Below are 15,844 nucleotides of genomic sequence, written 5' to 3'. Positions count from 1 at the left end.
GGCCTCACCGTGCGCCCGGCACTCCCCCGCGGCCCGGCTCGGCTGCAGCCGCGACGCGCAGAGCCGCATCGCGGCGGACAGAGCCAGGAGCGCGCGGCCAGTCGTCGCAGGCGCTGGGTCCAGGCCGAGGGCGGCTGTCCCCTCCGCACGGCTTTTAGGAGGTGGGAGGAGCCGCGCGGCGATGCGCACGGGAAATCTGATAGGTGAGGCGGCGGGCGGGGACGCGGGGCGCTGCGGCGGGGGTGGAGCCGGGGTGGGGGGCGCCCGGGATCCCCCCTCCCCCAGCAGCCAGGCGCGGGTCTCGGGGGAGGGGCAGGACCACCCGGGAGAGCGCCAGGGGTGGCGACAGGAGCTGTCTGCGTGTTCCGCCTCCGTAGCCCCGAGGGGAAGAGCATCCTTCATGCAGCACCAGACATTCCCGTTGGTGGAATTTGCTCATATCCCCTTAGGCCAATTCTTTGAGTTTACCCTCCTGCAGGCCTCCCGGGGGATGGTCCCAAAGTTAACTTCGAGAATACTCTGCACAGGGAAGGCAGTGCGGCTCTGTGCTTCTCAAACCACAGATGCCTCCAGAAAGAGTACCTCCCCCCCTTTCAGAAAAGAGGCTATTTTCGTCGCTAGTGGTTTGTTTCGCAGCAATAAGTCAAGGTCAGCTAAAGGAATGGGGAGTTTGGAGGGCTGTTTAATCCTCAGGGTCGCCAATTGAAGTAGGTTCTGTTCCCATTCCCATTTCACGTATGAGGCGGCTGAGGGCCCCGAGAAGGCAAGGACTTGCGAAAGGTGGGCAGATGAGTAGAGAGGTCAATGTGCTGGGGCCATTGGGAGCCAGCTTTCCCTGGCAGGAAAAATATACATATATTTATGTATAATACACATGTATTTTTTATACGAATTGGAAAGATATCATTGATCATCTAATTCAGTGGTTGTCAGCCCTGCTGCACACTGACGTCACCTGAAATTCCCAGGGCCCCGGGCCCTGCCCAGACCAAAGTAATCCGATTTCTTTTCCTTAATCTCATATCTGCAGTAGTTTCAGGGCAATGCCAGGCCTTATCACCACCTCCGCCACCACCACCCCCGCCCTGTTAGCCTATCCTTCTTGCACACACAAAGATGAAGTAAGCTGATGTTGGAGAGAAGGGTGAAGGAGACCCCAAAATATTGAGTGAGATGGAGTGCCAAAGCCTGAAAGGAGGGAGCCAGGAGCAGGCTGAGCTGTGGGTTGGGGGGAGGGCCCCCTGTGAAGAGGCCGATGAGTAAGAACATAGTAGCAGTGTAGCACCATCCCCAGCCTGGCTGATTAAACTCCCCCGCGCTCCCCGGCTCCCGGCTTTTATACAGCAGTTTCCTGGGGTAACCAAATGGGCCTGGTGCACTCAAAGCTGAGCGCTATTAGCCAGCACGAGCTGGCAGGATGCTGCCTAGGGAGCCATTAGGTGCAGGGGACACCCGCCCAGAGGGTGAATCAGGTAAAGCCTGTGCTCACACACGCCCCTGCCCTTTCCGGGGGTCCCCTGCCCTTCTCTCCCACCTTCCCCATCGCCTCCAGTGTGGCAGCTGTCAGTAAGAGCCACACCTCTGGCAACCACAGACACCTGAGCTCAGCGGACTCAGCAGACTGGCTTCTGGCATCCTGAGGGACTGTGACCTGGGGCAGGGGTTTTTCAGTTGAGATGAAGGGAGCCAGGAAGATGCAGGGCCCAGAGAAAGAGGCAAGGGGAGGAGGGGGACACCATTCCAGCTGAGAGCAGAATGATGAAAAGAGCACAGCACCTTCCAGCAGAGGGAGGGCCCCGAGACAGGAATTCACCTGCCCGTGGCTCAGTATTACCATGTGGAAATGGGCTAATAGAACAGGGCAGACCAGGTTGGTCACTGCACACAAATCGCATAGCATTGGACACCCCTGTCTGGAAAATAAAGCACAGTCTCGTGGGCCAGAGCTCATAGTTCAGGCTCCAAAACTGGCCTTTGCTAAACTGCAAGACCTTAGCAAAGTCTTTGCTCTGTCCCTTCACTACGGGGTGGGCCTCAGCTGTGAGCCCTGCAGACTGCTCCGCTGGGGAATGATTTTGCTGTTCCCCACCCCCACCCCACACCTTCTCCAGAGCCGGGCACCTGTGACCGCCTGTCCAACATCCAGACTCCCAGGTTGCTGAAACCCCAAACAGGGATTCACACCCTCAGCGTAGACACTGGGGTCAGCCGATGCTTTGTTGTAGGGGTTGTTCCGTGTGTTGTGGGGTGTTTGGCAGGAACCCTGGCCTCTACCCACTAGATGTTAGGAGCACACACACACACACACACACACACACACTCACACGTGTGCACGGACACGCACACACAGAGTTTTCTTCAGATGTCCTGAAGGGAGCAAAATTGCCACTGATTGAGAATGACTGCTGTGACAGGAAGGAATGGGACCCAGCGTTCCACAAATAGCTCCAGAACACGTATTTCCTAGTGATGCATCATGCAAAAGGGCCAATTGGCAGACTGGAACGTTATGCTACATCATGGGGCCCCGGCCAAAGCCCACTTCCATCGCTCACTCCAGCCTTCTCGCGCTCCTGGAACAGGCTGAGCTCGTCCCCAGCGCAGCATCTGTGCGCCTCCTCTTCCCTCTGTCTGGAATGCTCATCCCCTGATAGTCATGCCCCCCTGCCCCGGCTGCCTTCGGCTCTCTGCTCCAATGCCAGGTCCCAGGCAGGCCTTCCCTGAGCACTCAGGCACACACCCTGCCGCCCTCTTCACTCCACATCCCGTTACCCCACCTGCTTCGCTGCCTAACACTGCAGACTCTGCCTCCCCTCCCAGAATGGGACTTCAGGGCAGACCCCTGCCTCCCCAGCAGAGGACCCAGCGCAGAGAGGATGCTAGAACAGTACTTGTTGAATAAATAAGGGGGGGGGGGATGGACAGAAACGCGTGCAGTGGCTGGAAAGAATGGGGAAAGTAGAGAGGTCTTAACTGCCCCAGGGTTGGGTCTCAGGAGTTGTGAGAGGCAGAGAATGAGAAGGCTCCTTCCCCTTCTTGTGTAGGCCTGTGATGACGGGTGTGGGGGGGGGCGGGGGGCGATGTTGGCCCACTTCTCATCCATCTCCGGGTAGGGCAGCTGCCAGCGGGAAAGCCTGCATTTCGGACCGGGTGGAACCATCGTCTCGGCTGAGACCAGCATCTCGGCTGAGACGGTCCCAAGGGCCCTCATGCAAATTAACAGACCGATTAGAGATTCTTCGAGGCCTGGCAAATGGCGTTCCCAGGGAAGCCACTGTACTAATTAGAATTACGTTTTTCAGGACCAAAGCAGCTTAATGAAACGTTAAACAAAGCTCTCACAGAGCAACGGGAAGGGCTGTGGGAACTGAGACCAGGGCTCGGGAGGAAGTGGCTGCTGCTTGGGGTCTGGGGTCCTCGCTGGCTGTGTGCCTGCCCCAGCAGAGGACACCCAACCTGCATAGACCACAAAAGCCGGCCCCACCTGGGCGGACCACACCTACCACAAAGAAACTGACTGTTCCCCCCACCAGGTGGGGCCTGCAGAGGGTCATCAGAATCCTGCCCCCTCGGAGGGGGCCTCGGGAATGCTGGCCCACATGGTTATAACACAAGTCTGCGCCAGTCACACCTCCAGGTGGGGGCGCATGTGGCCCCGCATTCACACCTTCCCAGCCAATGAAGGGATCCACATTCAGAGTGGGGCTACAAAGGGCAGTCTACACTGGTTAAAAAAAAAAAAAAATGGTATCAGATTAGGGAGGAAGACTGAGTTCAGATGACCTTGGCCACCTCTGAAAAAAATAAAGCCCTCTAGCCATCAGGCGATGGCCAAAGTGTAGGGAACGGTACACAAACTTGCTTCAGGAAGCTTTGTGTTTCTCATTTTGTTATAGATATTTTATCTTATTTTGGGTTTATTCTAGAATAATGCAATTTTTTGGCACATGAAAAACCCAAGGATGCTTAAATAATCACCGATTTTCAGCTGTCGGTAGGCTATCGCTACTCAGAGCTCGGCCCAGTGCGCCATTCTTCCCTCAGGTCTGTGCCCCCCTGATGTCCCCAGTGAGCTCGGGAGCACAGACACCTAACCAGACCCCGGAGTCCAACAACAGAGGTTCCCCTTGAATCTCAAGGACACAAGTTCCGAGCTATGGAGGTGATGAGACGTAGGGACCCAAGGAGCCTGGTCCCCGGGTTGTGCCAACCCCCCTCGGTAAGCTGGCGCCACCATTGGTGGCCGTGACGACAGAGTTGTCGTGAAGGTTACTTCAAGTAGTGCCGTCACACCCCTGTGGAGCCCCACAGCCTCGTTTTTTAGAATACTTAATTCTGAGGTATTTTTTGTTTGTTTTGATTCCTCAGTTCGTCGCGGGAGCGCAGAGCCGCACCCCTACCTCAGCCCGGCCCTCAGAGCGCGTGCGGCCCCTCGGGAAGCCTGGGCTCTAGGCCTCACGGCGGCCTCGGCAGAGACGCCGGCTGTGTGGTGCTGATTGTCTGACAGACTGAAAATCAACTTCACGCTCAAAGATTTTTCTGTGATCGAGGAGATTTTCATGTACCCTGAGCTTGGCAAACAGCTCCTGGAGAAAACTCTCGAGGAGAGTGTTGAGTCCCGGCGCCATTTTTGCAAAACGGCATTCGTTTCAAACGTCTACATTCTGGAGCAATGGCTTAAGACACTGATCATCTCTTGAGGAGGTCACACACACACACACACACACACACACACACACACACACACACTGAGTGATTCCTTTTCTCCTTCAGGGACAGCCAGTGACAGAAGACCAACTTCTCAGGAAGTGACCATGTTAGGACTTGAATCTGGACAGGAATGTTAACAGAAGTTTAACGAAATGTGGTGGGAGTACAGAGGAAGAGCCAATGGATTCTTTTTTTTTTTTTAAGATTTTATGTATTTATTTGACAGAGTGAGAGATAGAGAATGAGCACAAGCAGAGGGAGCGGAGAGGGAGCAGCAGACTCCCCGTGGAGCAGGGAGCCTGACACGGGGCTCAATCCCAGGACCCTGAGATCATGACCTGAGCCAAAGGCAGACACTTAACCACTGAGCCACCCAGGTGCCCCGAGTCAATTGATTCTAATCACGGGTTGGACTTGGTCTGTTGTGTTCCATCTTCGTTCTTCAAATGCACTGTGTGTGGGCCTCCAACGTCTGGAAGCGAGCTAGGTCAAAGCCGTTCTGTTGGGGGACGGAGGCAGCCTCCAGCCCCCTTAACGCTCTTCCTTCCATTGCCCCAGGGATACCATGCTATGCCCAGGACCATGCCCCACGATGCTTCCACAGGTCTACATGTGACGATGGGGGATTCCTTCCAGTTCTCAGCACCATGATTCATGGAACCGCAGTAGCAAACGGAGGAAGCCAAGGGAGGTCAGGTATGGGCAGCTTCTGGTGATTTACTCTGGGGCCCTTCTGCTTCTCCTCAGGCTCCTAACTTCTGGATAACTCCTTCCCTTTTGCCCACCTGTGGCTGTGCCAGGGTGGGGCAAGGAAACGAACGTTAATCTCAGTGTGCTGCTTTGTCGGCCTTCTTCCATAGTGTGGAATCACACTAGAACTAAAAGCGACTTTCCCCAGACACTCTGGCTTCTAAAACACTTCTTATGCAGGCAGTCCCGTTCAAGCTTCTAATAACTCCACTGTGCAAGACCAACAGGGACTGGCAGCATGGACTTCCAAGCCACCTACCGGCCCTGTCCCCTCCGTGCCCCACATCCACAATGGGGATGTCAGGAAGGTGCTTGGAACTGTGTCTGGGACGCGGTGAGCCCTCCGAACATGCCAGCTCTGAGGGTTGGGCGAATGACCCGGGAGCACATCTCTAAACAGCGGGGAGTGGCGGGGGAGACAGAGGTCCAGGACCCAGGCCTCGGATTCCCTTCTTGGACACCCTCCCCAGCTCTGCTATTCCACGGTCCTTTGTGTGGTTGTTCGAGTGCCTGCAGAAGCACATTTGATCTCCAAAATAAAGTAAGAAGGGCTAGCCATGCTTGGTGAATGACCAAGTAATGCCGAGGTGTGAAGACTCTGTTTTCCAGAATTTCTCATTATTGGTTTTACTGCGTAAAGCCTGGGAGGAAGAATTGATCCTAGCTCACTTAGGGAAAGTCGCTCAGCCATCTTTTGTCGAAGTAGAATTACCGGTAGTTACTCTTGAAGCTCTACGCCAATCATTATTCTGAATGTTTTACATGTGATAACTCATTTAGTTCTCACTACAGCTTTGTGAGGCAAGTGCTATTAGATCCCCACTATGCGGGGGGAGCATACGGACCCCCACAGAGGTCATATAATTGGCCCATGTAATACAATCTCTTACCAGCTAGAAAGAACCTAAAGCGATAACGTCCGTCCATTAGTTCATTAGCCCGCCCGATTCCTCCCCCTGCTTTTTACCACAAATGTTATGGATTTAAAGTTGGGGGGAAGAATTAAGGAAGTAGTGCATCTCACTCTAGTCTGAACGAATGGGGAGCTGGCAGAGGTTAGCTCAGATTTGTTTCAAAGGAGGGAACCCAATAATCCATCATGAGACCCTAGGCAGGAAGTTGGTTGAGATAACTTTTCAAAAGAGATAAGGAACCAACTACCCCACTTTTGCCTGAGGAAAAAGGGTAAAGAGCAATTAAAAAAAAAAAAAAGTGGAGACAAAGGAAAAAAGGAAGAAAGAACTTGACACAAAAGAGAGTAAGATCCTCTCTGGAGGCCCCAGACCAGCCCTGCCATCCTTCGCCTGTGGTACTTGCTTCTTCCTTTCTCAGGGACTCAGGAACGTGACTTTTAAGGTTCTCATGGTTTATGCCAGCGCAACATTTACAAAAGTCGGTCCCTGGACATGAAAAATGTACTTAAAAAACAAAAAATAGCGGGGCGCCTGGGTGGCACAGCGGTTAAGCGCCTGCCTTCGGCTCAGGGCGTGATCCTGGCGTTCTGGGATCGAGCCCCACATCAGGCTCCTCCGCTATTTGCCTGCTTCTTCCTCTCCCACTCCCCCTGCTTGTGTTCCCTCTCTCGCTGGCTGTCTCTATCTCTGTCAGATAAATAAATAAAATCTTAAAAAAAAAAAAAAAAGGGTCCAGGGTCTCAGGTACTAACCACTAACTTTGGGAGACCCTGTCTATACGGTTCTTCTCCCTGATTTTATTGAGTTGTAACCGTCACATAACACTGAGTGGGCGTAGGCTGTACAACGTAATGATCCGACGCGCCTACGTATTACGAAATCCTTACCGCAGTACGTTTGGTTACTATTCATCACCTCACATGATTACAGTTTTATTAGCTTGTGATGAGAACTTTTAAGATCTACTCTCCTAGCGACTTTCAGTATATAAAACACTATTGGTGATTATGGTCATCGTGTGTATGTTACTCTACGGTTTTTTTAGCCAGGAGTTCTCAGAGCCTTTATTATGGATTGTGAATTTTCAAGAGGAACATAGGAATGCAACCTTTTCCAAACTTACCAAACAATGCAACCCATTTTCCAAAGAGCCTGTTGTAGGGCTAATGTTCCAACTTTGGTCCCCAATTTGGGTAATAACATCCTAAAGCAAAATAAATCTTCTGCCCATTTCTTGACTGGATTATTTGGTTTTTTGGGTGTTGAGTTTGAGAAGTTCCTTATAGATCTTGGATACCAGCCCTTTATCTGATATGTCATTTGCAAATATCTTCTCCCGTTCTGTAGGTTGCCTTTTAGTTTTGTTGACTGTTTCCTTTGCTGTGCAGAAGCTTTTTATCTTGATGAAGTCCCAGTTCATTTTTGCTTTCGTTTCCTCTGCCTTTGGAGACGCGTCTAGCAACAAGTCGCTGTGGCCAAGGTCACAGATGTTGCTGCCTGTGTTCTCCTCTAGGATTTTGATGGATTCCTGTCTCACATTTAGGTCTTTCATCCATTTTGAGTTTATCTTTGTGTATGGTGTGAGGAAATGGTCCAGTTTCATTCTTCCGCATGTGGCTGTCCAACTTTCCCAGCACCATTTGTTGAAGAGACTCTCTTTTTTCCATTGCGTATTCTTTCCTGCTTTGTTGAAGATTAGTTGACCATAGAGTTGAGGGTCCATTACTAGGTTCTCTGTTCTGTTCCATTGATCTATGTGTCTGTTTTTGTGCCAGTACCGTACTGTCTTGTTGATTACAGCTTTGTAATAGAGCTTGAAGTCTGGGATTGTGATGCCAACAGCTTTGGTTTTCTTTTTCAACATTCCTCTGGCTATTTGGGGTATTTCCTGTTCCATACAAATTTTAGGATTATTTGTTCCAGCTCTGTGAAAACTGTCAATAGTATTTTGATAGATTGCATTGAATGTGTAGATCGCTCTGGGTAGCATAGACATTTTAACAATCTTTATTCTTTCAAAACATGAGCATGGACTGTTTTTCCATTTCTTTGTGTCTTCCTCAATTTCTTTCATAATGTTCTATAGTTTTGAAGTACAGATCCTTTAGGTTGCTGAAAGGCAGGTGGGTGGGGGGACGGGGTAACTGGGTGATGGGCATTAAGGAGGGCACGTGATGTGAAGAGCACTGGGTGTTATATGCAACTGATGAATTATTGAACGCGAGATCTGAAATTAATGACGTACTATATGTTAGCTGGTTGAATTTAAATTAGAAATAAATGAATAAATGAATAAAGCAAAATAAATCAATGGAAAATAAATAATGACGTGATACATCTGTTATTTCTGCTCTGATCTCATAACATGACACTGAAGTCCATGAACACAGAGAAGAAGCTTGTCGGTGAGGAGGGGACTTGAGTCTCTGACATTTGTGGGGGTGGAAGCACACTCTTCTCAAAGCCCACGAGGCAGAGAATAACTACTACATTTGGAAACAAAACCGAGTGCTTTAAAAGCCAAGTGTTAATGAGATTTGTTTTCAGGGCTGGATCCCTCTGTCCCCAGACCAGGAACACACGCTTTTCTCAGCACTCGCTGACCTTTCGTGCCTCCGATGCCGCCAGGGAAGGATGCAGTTCTCAGATGCCTTGTCTGAAGAAAAAGTGAATGACAAAGCAGGAAGCTCCAAATCTACCCATTTGGATGAAACCCAGCGCCTCATCAATGGACTGGCTCCCATTTATAGAATGACCAGGCATGAAAATACCAACACAAGCCGAAATTCCTACCATGAACAGAGATGTGCGGTCAGGCTTCCTCCCGGCCATGCCGCACCTCTGTCTGGCTGCACCTCCTGGGAGCCTGGGCTTGCTGGGGTGGCTTGGACCATGACTCTGCCTCTCCCTAAAGTTCCCCCGTCTCTTTGTTCTCCAGCAACTGCCAAGGCTCACGAGACTGGGAAGCGGGTGGGGCGAGGGGTGGGAAGCAGAGACAGCAGACAGATGCGTTTGAGATCTTTCCATCCATGAGGGAAGGGACCCATCAGGCAGGCCATCATCACTGAGCTCATTAGCTTCCCCACCAGCCATCTGGACCTCCCATGACTGTCCCTCTGGGTCTATACTGTTACCCTTCAGCCTGACACCCAGGCCAGACTCCCTTGTCTCTCCATCACAAAACCCAGTCCATTCTCCCTGAGCACGTCTTTCGAGTCCAGCCCTTCCTCCCACCCCAATCCAGGCCCCACTATCTAGTGCTTTTACGGCCACTCCATGACTGGTCTCTCCCTGAGCTCCACTGTGAGAAGAATCAGACCTCACTAAATCAGGCCCTTGCTGAAAACTGTGGTTGCACCTGGATAGATGCATGCCCACACTGAAAGGCCATTTCTAACTTGGCCCCACTCCTCACCAAGCCTCAATACCAGCCACAAGGTGCATGGCACCTCTCACCAACCATGTCAACAGTCTGTCATTTGTGACGCAGCACTTGGACATGACTGGTCACCCTCCTGCCCACGCCTCCCTTCCCCAGGTCCCTAGAAAACTCCTATTTAGCTATCAAAACCCACATCGAATGCTACCTTCTCTCCCCAGCTCAAAGTCAGTGACTTCATCCTCCTGCCCTGCCTATCCCGCCTCTGCAGCAACCTTACCACGCGGCACCCCGAGGGTGCAGCTCACATACCTGTCCCCTCACTTGGGGACAGAGAGACCTCACATCATTGGTTTTATGTCCCTGAGCCTCGAGTGAGGTTCGCACATAAGTGTTAAATCGTGCACAAGTGGACACGGAGGAAATCCCTGCCTGCCCCCCGTGACCCCCTAGAAGCCCGCCCTCTGCGTCACACAGATGGAGGAGGAAGTGGGGGCAGCTGTTTTTATTCGTGGACACAGCCAGTTGCCAGCCATCCAGGCTAAAATATGGAAGAGCAGCATTGAAAACGAGAGCATTCTTTGCAGAAGCGGTGGCACGTAAGGCTGTGTGCTGGGACACAAGACGGGTGCATTTCAATAGGACGCCATGCCCAGCACTGCGGAGGACAGCAGTCTCGGCCACAGCAATGTCCCTGGAGAGCCAGGGGCCTCTGGGCTGGGGACATGGGGTGGGGAGAGGATGCCAGTGATGGGGGCCCAGGAAGGACAACAAAACTTGGGTCTCCCTTCGTCCTTTTGACTCTGGTCATGCTCCATAGGGCGGGGAGGGTGTTTTTGTTCATTCTGCCACTTACTTCAAGTCCTGGTCACAGGGAAAGGACTTTGGGAAATTATGTGATCCCATAAACCATCAGTTCTTATTTATCTGCTCAAAAGCAGTAGCATCATGCAATTACTATTTCTACAAGGCATCCTGGTGGGAGCCGCGTACAAACAAACGAGGACCCCCTCTGTAATCCGAGCTCCACTTCCAGAACTATAAACAGGACGTTTTCATGGAATCATCTTGATAGAATTATCGTCAACCATAAAAGGACTCCCTCCTATGAGAAAGTGCAGTGTCATGCTGCTAGTGAATAAATTCTGGAAGAAATTGAACTCCTGGCGTTAAATCAACAAATTTAGAAACTGAAGAAACAGTTTTATGTATTTCAATGAAGGGAGGGCAAAACTCTGCCGCAGACACAGGCATCTGTCATGGGCAGACGTTCGAGTAATTCACCTGGGTCTCAGGCAAATGGTAGCTGGTATTTTCCACATCAAAAGTTTTCATCTCAGAAAAGAGCTCCTAAAAAAGACACATCACTAATCTTATTTTATTGTGTTAGAAAATTGTTTAAGTGTTCAATGCCTAAATGAAGCCCTATAAATTTCACTACATCTGTATTTTCAGTGATAATGATAACTGTTTTAAAATGGGTGAAATTTCCCCATCGGTAAAAGAAACTGTTGCTTAATACTGTGCAGAGCCCAGTTCCTTAGAGATTCTACAGACCGTGAAGGGCGGGACCGTGGCTTCCGGTCCTTACATCTCACCTGCCTCTAGAGCTCGTGGAAACACTGGGGCCAAGAACGTTTTTATTGGGCGTCTTCCGGCATCACCCGGAGCTCCCACCTCAGGTTACCTGCCCCTGTTGAATCCCAACTGAGTGTTAAAATCCCTGCCACAACTTCCTCCTGGCTTTGCCATCTCAGCCAGTGCCTGCCTCAACCTGCTGTGCGTTATGAATAAAAATCGTACGACAGAAAGTGGTGGTTACAAACTCGATTTCTTTCTTGATTCCTCTGTGCCACGCGGGGAGGTATCGTATGCCAGGCACAGTGCTAGACACGAAGATAGAATCAACTGGCGCATCCTGGTGCGTCCTTCAGGAAGAAGGGTCCCAGCCCGTGGAGGGCTCACCAGGTGAAGAGGGAGAGAAGTGTGCGTGTCACAATTCCCAAGAGTATGAAGAGTGTCAGGAAGGAAGTAGCCCGAGGGACTCCCCACCAAACCCTCCCGTTTGTCTCACCTCCTGGCCAGCAAAGCAAAGCGCATGCAGAAGCAGCCGTTTGGGCCATCAGTCAGGAGACCTCCGCTCCCCTCCCCCATAGGGAGGTTCCAGAACCTTCTATCCCATTTTGTTTGCTGTCCTCATGCCCAGGCTTCCATCCTCCTTCCAAACCCTCTGGACAGCAATCCCTTCCTGCCTCCTCTCTGGCACTGGAGCCTGACTCTTCTGTGCAACTCCTGGCTCAGGCTGTCTCGTGTACCCCCGTGTGTCAGGTTACCAGCCACTCTTGGCCTCAGGGCTCCCCACACCGGCTCAGGGCCCAGCTGAGCCAGTCTTGTACCCGCTGCCTGCCAGCCTCCAGGGTTTCAGATGAGAACACCATAGACACCTGAATCTTTGTTCCCCTGTATGCAAAGTTTCCTTTCTCTGTGGATGCCTTCAAGGTTTCTTCTTTTTCTTTGGTTTTTAGCAATTTTGTTTTTCTGTGTCTGGATATGCTTTTCTTTATTTTCATCCTGTTCGGGGTTTGCTGAGTTGTCTTGACTCTCTACTAATCTGAGAAGTCTGGGGTCCCTATTTGTGTCTCTGTTCAAGTTTTCAAGTCCCCTAGTTCTTTCCTGTGTCAGCCATCAGCTCCATTCTGCTATTGGGTCTGCCTAGCAATACTGGAGGTTTTCTTAATTTCAGGGAGTTGCATTTTTCACTTCTCAACTTTCCATGTTACCTTGTCTAGTCTGCATTCCTCTGCTGAGAGGTTCTAACTTTCCATTCACTTCAAGACTTCAAGACTTTAGTGTGCACATGTGATCATTCCTACATGTCCGTAATCCCGGGGTCGGCATCTCTTGACTGTGTTTTCCCTTGAGGATTGGTCACATTTTTCGGTTCTTTGTAGGTTGAATTAATATGCATTATATTCTGGACAGTTTCAATATTGTGTTGTGAGATTCTGGGTCATGTTAAAATCTTACAGAGAATGTTGATTTTTATTATTATTATTATTATTATTATTATCTTAGCAGTCAGCTAACCCAGTTAAGTTCAGACCATGAGTTTTGTTTCAGCCTCTCTGGCAGTGGTTTCAATGTCAATTCAGCTTTCGAAGTCAGAATTATCTCTCCATGCTCTGGCTCCTGGACGCCCCCTTTCCTGTATTCCCACCCAGAAAAGCAAATTTCTGGAAGAGTGTCAGCAGCTTGCACTGACACAACTGGGTTCTACTCAGGGCAAAGCAGTGAGAGCAAGGGGAGAAGAAAAGTAGCTGTTTGGAATGCACGGGCCCCTTTCTTCAGGTACTCGTGCCTGCCAGGAAGATGGGGTCTACAGTGGGGCCACAACCTGGGACAAGGTCGAGGGGGAAGTGGGTGGGGGAGTTCATTCCACCGTCTCAGATTTGCACAGCCGCTTCTCCAGGCACCGTGGCCAGAAACGTGGGGATTCTCTTCCTTTTGGCTGCCCACGTCCGCTACATAGTTTCACAACCAGGACAACCCCCAGGTCAGAACTGAAAGATTAAACAATGAGAGGGGAAAAAAGAACAGAAAATTCACCCCATATGAGTCACTGCGTCAAATGTTGACCCCTGTCCTTAATCTGTCTGCTATTTTTACTTTTCAGAGTCCTTGGGTAGTTTCTACGTAGATTTTGCCCAGAGTTTCAAGCTGTAATCTGTGATGGAGAAAAGCTACAGCGGCGGATTGCAGTGGCATCTACAGACTCTGTGGTAGAGAAAAGCTTTCTCCATATCGATGGTGCCAGAAGTGCGCGTCAGGTCACTTTAGATATACCGACACCTAGTCTTCCTTGGTGAGGATTAATATTCTTACTTGCGGTTTTGTTAGCTTTCATCACGTCCATTTTAAATGCTGTATTTTCAGCCTTACTGATGAGGATGCCAAGATGACAAATCTCCTGTTTGACGGCCAATCTCTTTTGACGAGTCACTTGAATATTGTTTTCCTAAATTCAGGCCCCATATTTAGAATCATGGAGCTCTTAAGATGTCTTTTACACCCAAAATATCTCTGCGGTTTCCTGAACAGCCAGTAGGTAAACATGAATATTGGCTCCTTTGCCTTACAAAAGGAGGAAAAGCAAAAATAATTGGGTTTGTTGGCATTCTCTAGATTTTAATTAAGTCAAAACTATCATGACAGCTCTTTTGTTTATCAAAGCCAGAACACTAAAAAAAAAAAAAAAATAATAATAATAATAACTAAAAAGAAACTTAGTCTTCCTAGCTTAATTTTATAAAAGTAATTTGTTGCTAATATAGCAGTCTTAGTGATTATATACTTCTCAGGTTGAAAAGAAGGGTACTCATGTTCGAGTATAAAAACTGATGTGTTAACTGTCTACCAATTGATTTGTTTTCAGAAAGATTTGTTTCTACATGTAAGTACCCTTTTTAATTGAGGATAATCGTAATACACTTTATGTTTTAAGGTAAAGCCCATCACAGGGCACCTGGCTGGCTCAGTTCGTGGAGCACGCAGCTCTTGATCTCGGGGTAGTGAGTTCGAGCCCCATGTTGGGTGTAGAGATTACTCTAAAATTTTTTCTTAATTAAAAAAAAAGAAAAGATAAAGCCCATCTCCACTGGCTGTAATATGCTCCTACCTTAAGGTAATTATTGACAATAATATCCTTATAAATGTATATATATTATGCCTTAAAGGAAAATATTTTCTTTCATTCTGATTCATTATTATAGATACATGTAAACAGGTATGATTTACACTTAATTTGTTCACCATTATTTTAATTTATTTAAATTATTAAAAATATTAAATTATTTTTTAAATTTATTTAAATTCAATTAGCCAACGTATAGTACATCATTAGTTTCAGATGTAGTGTTCAATATTCATCAGTTGCGTCTAACACCCAGTGCTCATCACATCACGTGCCCACCTTAATGTCCATCACTTGGTATTTCGTCATGAAATTTCCACTTCTAACTTCTGACAAACTGAAACCAAGATGGCGGTGTGGACCCGGGGTGTGATGATCTGTCGTCCTTTCTGTGGTCAGCCCGTCATCTCGGCAAGTGGAAGGGCCCCAGGAGGTTGGGAAGGATTTGTCTCCCCCTACGGCCTCCCTTGTCCAGGAATTATCCACACTGACCAGTACGCGATGGGTCTCCTTTTGACCAACCTGGTACAAGCTCGTGGGTTCATCCCTTCCTATCCATTTTATAATGATTTCAGCATTTTTTAAAAAATTTATTCTGTGACATGTACATTTTCCCATTTAACTCTCTCAGAAGGGAGAAAATACTACACTCACATAGACCCAACTTAAAATATCCCACTATCCCAGGGACCCCCACAGCTGTGGCCTAGGGGCTCCATTCATCTGTACACGGGCCTTGGCCGACTGGCTGGTATACTAACTGGCCAGCAGGGGCGGCAGGAGTCAAACACCTCTTCCAGGTCCTCCCAAGAGATGGGCCATGGCCCCTAGGCCCACCTGCCCGGTTGCATTTATATTTGTCATTGAAAAGAAGGTTCAGGTAGAAAGGGACAGCATATTGCTGGTCATCTTTCCAGCTCAACTCCATATGAAGGAGAACACAAGTGCTCAGTAGGGCAGGACACTGAGGGCCAGGACCTCAGAAATAGGACTTCAGGTTGCCCAGCAGCCAGATCGGGCACCAGGCTCTGCCCTTGATGACGTCCCCATGGCTGTGACCCTGCCCGGGCCAGAAACCAGCCTGAACTCTCCTCCCCCCCTCCCCCCCGACCTCCTGCATTGTCTGGGAACCCCACCTGCCTCCTCCCCGGGGGCTGACTTAGTCCCCAGCAGGACTCAGCCAGAAACACAGCAGGTCAGATTGGGTACAGAAATAAAGAGTTACAGAAAGGCAGATTACCCCAGTCTTTTGATCAAGTACAGGAAGTATTAAACAGGCATCAATTTATAAATATTTGCCATGTTGAGAAAGGAGATTAAGTAGAAATAGGTACTAAAAGAATGGGAGAGCCCTATCAAATGAATCTAAAGGCAAGGCCCTTCCATATAGAAGCTCATAAC

The 15,844-nt window shown here is 49.4% G+C and overlaps 1 protein-coding gene across 1 annotated transcript in view; it reads right to left on the bottom strand.

Moving 5' to 3' along the window:
• The window catches only part of B3GALT5 (beta-1,3-galactosyltransferase 5), a 43,120-nt gene extending 42,982 nt beyond the window's left edge, over positions 1 to 138 (bottom strand). Inside the window, exon 1 of the mRNA XM_045813530.2 lies at positions 9 to 138. The gene's annotated coding sequence lies outside the window, so the exon portion shown is untranslated. The remainder of the gene's footprint in view (positions 1 to 8) is intronic.
• Between the last annotated feature and the right edge of the window lie 15,706 nt (positions 139 to 15,844).

The sequence above is a fragment of the Ursus americanus genome, chromosome 4, assembly GCF_024610735.1.
Source record: "Ursus americanus isolate L20-20 chromosome 4, mUrsAme1.1.p, whole genome shotgun sequence".
Lineage (NCBI taxonomy): Eukaryota > Metazoa > Chordata > Mammalia > Carnivora > Ursidae > Ursus > Ursus americanus.
This window is presented reverse-complemented; position numbering and strand designations above follow the sequence as displayed.